This window comes from Podarcis vaucheri, assembly GCF_965113315.1.
Source record: "Podarcis vaucheri genome assembly, chromosome: 5".
Classification (NCBI taxonomy): Eukaryota; Metazoa; Chordata; class Lepidosauria; order Squamata; family Lacertidae; genus Podarcis; species Podarcis vaucheri.
In genome coordinates, this window is record NC_138763.1 from 77900074 (window position 1) to 77909138 (window position 9065).

General features: G+C 43.7%; 1 long non-coding RNA gene across 1 annotated transcript; it reads left to right on the forward strand.

The window, feature by feature from the left end:
* The first annotated feature begins 279 nt into the window (after positions 1-279).
* Positions 280-7979, forward strand: LOC309532358. Its single transcript, XR_014219809.1, has 3 exons — positions 280-382; positions 3783-3893; positions 7659-7979. It is a non-coding gene; the product is annotated as an uncharacterized lncRNA (long non-coding RNA).
* The last annotated feature ends 1086 nt before the right edge of the window (positions 7980-9065 follow it).

Below are 9065 nucleotides of genomic sequence, written 5' to 3' on the forward strand. Positions count from 1 at the left end.
AAAATTATTATTATCGTCGTCGTCGTCGTCGTCGTCATCATGGCTGAATGGGGATTTCAACTCTGGTCCCTCAGAGCCTCATCTGACACATTAACCCCCACACCACCGTGCATCTTAAGCCTCCAAGACATTACATATGCTATCTTGTAAGAATCAAGCATTGTGACATGGAAGAATAAGAACCTATGAGGCTGCCAGGTGGAGCCTGATGATTGTTACATCATAACCATCAGGGTCTTTGCTGACTGCTGGCAGTTTGCCACATGTGTGTGTCTGAAGAGCACAGCACAACTTTTCCAGGACCTCCTAAACCTGCTGTTGGCCCAGAGCTCAGAAGGTTGGGCTTTGAGGCTGGAATGTCTGAGCCGAAGCTGGAGATCTGGTAAGGCTACCCTGCTGAGTTCAACTGCATGTGTGCTAGCCCCTTTGATTTAAAAGAAGAAAGAAGCACAGGAATATAAATATGAAACAAGCTTAGGGCAGTGTAGTTTCTCCCATGAACTTCTAACCACTCGGCAGGAGTTTCAGTCAAATGAGCCATAGGGCCAGCATGGATTGAGTTGTAGTCAATTAACTGTTGTTCAGAGTAGACCCATTGAAATGTATTTAAGTTGGCCATAGTTCTTAATTTCAGTGGGTCTACTCTGAGTAAAAATTAGGTGAATACAACCCATTGTGTCTACAAATACAGAGCTCAGGCACGAAAATGTGAAACAACAGTAAGGAAGAGAGTTCACTGAACTACGCAACTTTCTGAAGACATGTGAAGGCAGCCCTGTATCGGGAAGCTTTTGATGTTTGACATTTTGCTGTGTTTTTATTATGCTGGAAGTCACCCAGAGTGGCTGGGCAAACCAGTCAAATGGATTGGGTGTAAATAATAATAATAATAATAATAATAATAATAATAATAATAATAATAATAATGTCCAGGGTGCCACAAGCATTCAATTAACTCTTGAATGCAGGAGCTATGTTTTTAAGTACAGAGAGCATGTGAAGTAGGCAAGCTTGAGCCCCAGTGTAGTCCCCAAATAGAAAATATAGCTGCTGTCTCTTTATCATTAACTCAATGAACCCATAATTATAAAATAAACCAGGGAGAGTAATTAGCATCTCCATCTTCAATTGACTTTCACCGTTTTAAATGCAATTATGTTTTAACTAATTTAGCACTTGCGACAAATGCTAAGAGATCCAGAGTCTTCCTAGCCACGCTTATAATTTGATTTCACGGCCCTTGGGGATGAGTTTCTTTATATGAATACTGGTTACTTCTCACTTCCTGATTTTTCTGTGTATAAGGGGCTTCCTTTATAACCCTCACATCACAATAGAGCACAATATATTGTCATAGATCATGTGGAAGACAATTCCCATCATCCCTGACCACTGGCCGCGCTGAAGGGGGTTGATGGGAGCTTGTTGCTGCCCCATCCTTTTCATGCCTCTTTTGGCCCTAGGAGACTAGTGGAGAGGGGAGCTTGTCACAGCAGTAGGAGGAGACACCCATGACTCTTCAGACTCATCTCTGCCTCTTGGCTTCTCTCCTCCCACTCTTTTGCTTCAGCTTCCGCCTCTGATTCTAGATTTCTCTCTGCCACAGACTCTCCCAGCTCACTAAGCCCTGTTATCTATTCAGCTTCTGACACCTCTTCCCTCTCTTCTCCCTCTGACCACTCATCATCATAATCCTACCACTCTCTGGGCTATGAGTCGTCTTCTCCAGTGGTTCCCCAGCTGGTTCCTCCCACCATTCCTTTGTGTGCAACAAGTCCATGACACCTGCTTGAGCCCCAAACAGTTTATTCTAGAAGAAGTCATGCCCACCAATCTCTCAGAACAGAAACATACCTGTTCGAGAGTGAAGATGCACTGCAGCATTTCCTTGCAGGTTCCACTTCTTCATTCTAAGATTTAACAGTTTTCTTCCAGGCTTGTTAAAGGTTCCTTACCTTAGTGTGAGGCATGCAGTTTGCTTGGTGAGCAATCAGATCTGAGATGATAGTGGGGGTTTGTGTGAGGGTCTTTTGTGGCTCCTTGGGGGGAAGGGTGTGATCTTGATGAGTCCTTCTCTCATGTGCTTACCACAGATTCCACAAAACACAATCTATAATATCCCCTCCCCTCACAACTAGCCAATAGTCCCTCTCCTGATTGTGCCAGCAAAGCAGTTCAGGAAGAGGTGGGCAAACATAGAATCATATAATTGTAGAGTTTGAAGGGACCCTTAGGGCCACCTACCAAAACCCTGGGATGCAGGAATCTCAACTAAAGCATCCATGACAGATAGCCACCCAAGCTCTGCTTAAAAACCTCCAATGAAAAAGAGTCTATCACCTTCTGAAGTATTCTGTTCCACTGTCTGCTCCATAGCTATGAAGCAGAACAGCTATTTTACTTTCTTGGTTTGTGTCCTGCCCTTTGGAACAGGAGAAAACATGTTTGCACCATCTTCCATGTGACAGCCCGTTAGCTATTTGAAGATGGCTATCACATCTGCTCTTAGTCTCCTCTTTTCCTGGCTAAACATACCCAACTCCCTCAACCATTCCTCATAAGGCTCAGTTTCCAGGCACTTGATCATCTCGGTTGCCTTATTGATATCAATATATACTGCTCCGATTGTGCGTGGTTTCAGAAGATTGTGGATTTTGACGAGAGAAAACCTGTGAATAGCATCGCACGACAGTGATAGCCAAGTCAATATATGTGAATGATAACCCTGCTTCTAATAAAAGCCGTGAAGTGTTCACATAGGTTTCCCAACAATGCCAGTTGCTTTTTAATCATGTACTTCAATAAGCTGCTATACTTGACTGAAGTCCTTCCTGCCCCATTAAAATCAGTGGGTGTTCTGTAAGCAGGGGATTGCACGTTTTTTACTATTTCTCTAGCTCCAGACAGCAGAAAGACAGGTGCAGAGCTTCTGAGGCAACCCATATTTTATTTTGGTGGATTAGCATCCAGGGATGGATTTTAACACTTATTGCCGAAGCAGGCTGTAATGGAAAATCTATACTTTTATCAATAGCACTGACAGTTAGCAAAGATTACATCCTATTTTATTCTTTCCTTTCTTTTGGTTGCTCACACTGAAGGATAATACCGGGTCAAGAGGAAACTAAGCAGAACATTTGCTAAGTAAACAAGGTTCGTTCAGCTGTCCTAGAATGATGGGAGACTCTTATTTGGTTTGCCTCAAAAATGACTGAGTGTGGGACCTTTTCTGGAGATACTGAGAAAGAAGACAGGATTCTTAATGAAATTTTAAAAATAAGAGTGAAGCGTGCTGGCCCACATTCGTTTCCCTGTACAATGTAAGAATAAAAAAAAATACTTTGAGAAGAGGAAATGTATTATAAGCAGTGGCAGAGAGGCTTTGCTGGTCTCTACTTTACAGGAGATAATGCTAGTGGAGTATTCCCAGGGAGAAACTCAGAGGCAGGAAATGTTCTTCCTGGGCATGCTCAGATAATAGATTTTCCCTCTTGGGCAAAGTGGTAGTGGCTTGATTGGGTGTGACGTGGGAGCAAATCTGAGCTGGATGCAGATTTGAAGGGAACTGGACCTGACCTGAACCAGGGTGAGGGTTTTCTAATGAGGGTATGTTTCAAATGCACCGAATCGTAGTTTTACCAACCACTGTTAGCTCTGTCAAACCAGCCTTCCTATTCTTTTGCTAATGCCCTAGGATTCCAGTGGCTGAATGAAAGCAATACTAGATGCAGGGCTGTTGAAATTGAAAGGCTTATATTGACTCTCTCTCTCTCTTTGTACAGGTATATTTAGGCTGATCTGCCCCTTTTGTTTTCCAGACTTCACAACTGATAGAGTGGGACAGGAAGTTATGATGAAGTTATGATGGCACACTATGGGAAAGTCACTTTGGGGTGATGACATGTGACAAAGGGGTGCCTTTTTTGGCAGTAACCTCATATAGTGTTTCCTTTTTAATTCACCATGCTTGTAATCAGTTTAGATCTTTCAATAATACACCTTCAGAGTATTGCTTTTTACAGTCTACTACTGTCTTTTCAAATTCTGTTAAATAAACACACGGGGTCTCTTTTTCCCTCCCTTATTCATATAAACATTAAGTTGAAAATACTGTAGGCAAATAATGGTTTTATCTGCTGGTTAATTGCTTAATCAGTTGCTAGCATATATAAAGGCCCCTCACTTTTAAATCTAACTTCTCTTATTTTTACACAGAAAAGACTTGATTTATTTTCATTATTTACATCCTATGCCTTCAACGTAACTTCATGATTATGTTATGCCAACAAAATAGTAAAATGCACTAAAAACAGAAAATAATAACATATGATGTTGGTTCTTTAATTGTTCACGAAATTTATTCTAAAAAGAACTTGGTTCTTTCAACACAACTTCTTTTTCCCATCTCCTCACAGAAAATAATAATAATAATAATAATAATAATAATAATAATAATAATTTTATTATTAATAACCCATTTGGCTGGGTTTCCCCACCCAGCCACTGTGGGTGGCTCCTAACAGAACACTAAAAACAGAATAAAACTTCAAACATTATAAACTTCCCTAAACAGGGCTGCCTTCAGATGTCTTCTAAAAGTCAGATAGTTGTTTATTACCTTGACATCTGGTGGAAGGGTGTTCCACAGGGCGGGCGCCACTACTGAGAAGGCCCTCTGCCTGGTTCCCTGTAACCTCACTTTTCACAGTGAGTTATTTAGGCACCTCTTGGTTGTTTGGTTGTTCTCTGTCCCACTTAGCATTTGCCATGTTTAAAGTACGTTCTGCAATTGAAACGAGGTGCAATTTTTGATCGAGAAGAGAACTCTTGATGGTTAGATTTCATGAACTACCTGTGCATGGAACAACCTGGTCTAATTCTGAATATAGAAGTGGAGAAGAACAACTGGGATCTAGGGAATTCAAGCTTCTTTGATAACATTATAGATCACTGTTGAAAGATGCAGAGTGTAAGCTGAAGAGCATCTCTCTCTCTCTCTCTCTCTCTCTCTCTCTCTCTCTCTCTCGTGTGTGTGTGTGTGTGTGTGTGTTTGCAGGGTCCTTTTAAAAAATATTTGCAGAAGCAAAGCTTCTGCTAACAGTTTACGCATATCACTCCAGGCCAGCAAAACTGCCAGGGGTTTTATTTCACCGCTTTCATTGATCGTGATGTGACAGAGTGACTATTTCAGGAAGTGCATAGCCATGTCTTTATTTTCTCCCCTAATGCGTATGGAGCAGTTAATAGGTTTGCAGTCCAAGGTGATTTTCTACCACAATGCTCGGAGCCATTAATGTATTATAATAGTCTCATGTTTGAGATGAAAATGCACAGTTGAAAACCAAAATTTTAAAGGTGCCTTCCCAATTCTCTTGATCAGAGGTCCTCAAACTTTTTATACAGGGGGCCGGTTCACTGTCCCTCAGACACTGCTGGGGGCCAGACTACATTTTGGGGGGAAAATGAACGAATTCCTATGCACATTACATGTTACAGCTAATGACTTGCAGTTCAAACAATGGCAAAAATATTTATCTAGGTTTATATAGCAAGGGGAAAACCTATAAAGCTTTACAAGATGCAAAGTAAAGGGGAGGGTTGGGTGTACCAAATCTAAAAAGGCATTTTGCAGCTTGTTGTTTAATGAGGATGAAGGAGTTGTTGACATTAGGGCTGAGTGATACCTGATTTCCAACATCATAATGTATCTCCAGCTAAACTTGCGATATGCCAACATTAATAATAATAATAATAATAATAATAATAATAATAATAATAATAATAATAAATTTATTTATATCCCACCTATCTGGCTGGGTTTCCCCAGCCACTCTGGGTGGCTTCTAGCAGAATATTAAAATACAATGATTCATCCAATATTAAAAGCTTCCCTAAACAGGGTTGCCTTCAGATGTCTTCTAAAAGTCCGATAGTTGTTTATTTCTTTGACATCTGTTGGGAGGGAATTCCACAGTGAGGGGACATATTATGATGCTGGAAAGGAGGAAATAAGACACGGAGGAAGAGGGCAGCTGCTGGCCACACATTCAGCTTCACCATGCACAACTACTGCCTGTTCCTTGCAAGGGCATGCGCCGCTGCCCTGGGCTGAGCCTCGGGCAGAGCACATCAGCCAGGGCACCACATGGCATGGCACCACACACACAAAGAGCCCCAGGGTTCCACTAGCCTCCCTAGAGCTGCTAGCCATGACTCACCCTAACAATAGCCTCTTGCCAGGCAAGTGGCAGCTACTGGGAGCCACCATGATGGGGGCACAAACCAAACATGTTCCACTCAGGCTCCATTCCACTCAGTGATCAGCGTGAGGGAGGGAGGGAGGAGGCAGCGGCCAGAGAAACAAACTGAGGGGCTGGGGGACTCCACTCACATCCTGGGCTCCTGAGGCCATGGCGCGCGTTCTTTTCAAGTGTTAAATGTTCGGAAAAAGTCAGAAGCCCAAGGCAGTATAAGTTCCTCAACTTAGTTTATTCAACAACAGCTCACTCATAGGAACACAAGAACCAAACTGACTGGACAACACAATAATAATGCTGAGCATGAACTGACCGTTGACAGTTGACAGCGCATGCGCTTACTTGCCATTAGAACATTCGTCTACCAACGCTTCTACGATTGGTTAGAATGCTCCTTGTAACATAAAATGTGTTAAACCCAATACATAACATCAAGGAAACGCCTTGCTTCGCTGTGTTTACCTCAGTGTGCGGGGACGGACTGAGCGGGCAGCGAGGTCCTCCACGTTGTGGGGGGCGGCATGCCTTGCCTGGAGAAGCCATTCTCTCTCTCGCTACCTTGCTTGCTCTTCCCGAGGCCCTCCATTCTGCCCTGGGTGGCCTCGCTTCTCCAGAGCGCCTGGCCAGAGGACGCGCGCCTGCCTGCAGCCAGGCTGGAGTGAGCCTCCTGGACTTGTCAGAGGCTGCTGCCTGAGCTGGCAGAAGAGGCAGAGGGAAAACGAGGCATCTTCGTCATCAAAGGATGGAGTGGCGGGTTACGCGTGAGGTGGCACTTCCCACTCGCTTGCCACAACTCGCTGCTTGTCTGCAGGGGGAGGTGGCAAATGAGGAGCCCTAGCAGCGGAGCCAGTGGAGGGCCCAGGCTGCTGAGTGAGGCCTGCTCTTTGGCCGCCACTCCCCTGTTGGCACCCCTGCTCCATTGGGCAGGCCGGAGCGGGCATAGACTTCTCTGCTCTCCACGCTCTTGCTGCCACAACTGCCACAGTCCAGTGAGCCAGCCGGGCAGAGAAAGCGCTGCCACCACGGCCGCTGCACTCGGGGCAGGTGCCTGGCGTTTCAGCTAGCGGGACGGATTTACGAGCCTGGCGGGCCGGATCCAGCCCGTGGGCAATAGTTTGGGGACCCCTGCTCTTGATCATGTCTCTCTATTCTGGACTTAAAGCCCATTTGGACATTCCAAGGAAGTTACGAGAGATGGGTCATAAATGGCTGAGGGCTCGATTCAACCCCTCGCCTCCTCTCCCTGGGTTGTGGGCCACCCAAAAGATTGGCTCTGGGAGGGTCAGGAGTATTGCATATATTGATATTGTGCAGTTTGAAGCAACTGGAAGCATAAGAACTTACTCCTTTTGGAAGAAATGTCCAGGCCCACAAAAATATTATTCAAACTTTATCTTGCAGAACTCTTCAAAACAAAACAGAAACATCAAATGATACATGCAAAAATATCGATACAGTGTCTTGTGCTGTCCAGCAAGGGCTCAGCATCTTAGAAATAAAAGGCAATTCCAAAAATCCAAACTGTGTCTCTCCCCACCAGCCTGCATTCCAGCCTCCATTGGCCTTCGACTTTGCAGCTGATGTTGAGTCATTTTGCATGCTTTTGTTCTCTGTGGTGTTTGGGGGGGGGGGGCTAAACTGGCAACTCCCTTCAAAATGGAGATTTGCCACCAAATACCTTTATCACCTGATCTAAGATTCGAACACTAATGTGTTAGCTAGCAGGAAACAGCAGTTAGTTAATTATCAACTCATTAAAAGCAAAGAGAGAGCTCTGCTTGCTTTTCTAAAGCTTCAGTGGAGTCTACCCACGTTAAAACTTTTCACTAATGCACATTTAGATAGTATGACAAATGTGGTGGCGGCTGAACATCAGAGCCACCGATCTGCTCCCTGCTCACAGTGCTCGAGTTGAGAGGAAGTAGAGGGCGGCTTAAATGAAATCCACAAGCTTCAACCTCAGACTTGCTCCAGTTATACTAAAAAAAGTAGCTAGAATCAGTAGCTAAGGCACCACAGAAGGTATTGGGACCTCTGTGCCAACTCCATTCAAGCACTGCTGCAACATCTAGTTCAAGCTATTAATCCCCTGACAACATAGTTCCCTCTTCTAGATCCTTTTCTGTTTAGATTGCTTAATTATTTGGATTCAAGTTATGATTCCTCCTATTTTTGAGCTGCCTTTCAGCAGAAAGTTGGCATGCTCATAGTGTAGAGTTCCAAGAATGAATAATCACAGTGAGGCTTACATTGACTCTCCCCCCCCGCCCCTATCTATTGGTCCCCACGTCACAAAAAGTTCAGAATGTGTAGGTGGCATCATTCTATATGCGAGTTAATTTATTTCTGTAGAAAGGTTTATAGACCACTTAATCAAAGAGCTCTTTCTGTTTAAAATAAAACTGTAGATAAGACACAGCTAAAGTTCACAAACCTATTAAAATAGACACCATTAAAACACATATGAAAACAGGAAAACTTTTCAAATGAATTTAGGTAACTCTGTTATGTGTCTGCGTAGGCTTGGTTTAATGAAAAAGTTTTCCACAATTTAGCTTTCATAAGCAGATCATTAAAAAAAAAGTGATGTGATGAGGGACCACAGATCATGTCCTTTCCATGTTAAGTAATTGCCTAACAACAAGCTGTGAGACAAGTCTATTATGAGTGCCACAATTATTACTGTATCACTTTTCCTAGGCTGGATCAGCCTTGCAAATATGTTCACAAGAGTCACTAGTCCATAACACTGGAACGGTCAACCGGCTTTTCTGCCTTGCTGCTGGAAGAAATTCTCACCTGCCACAG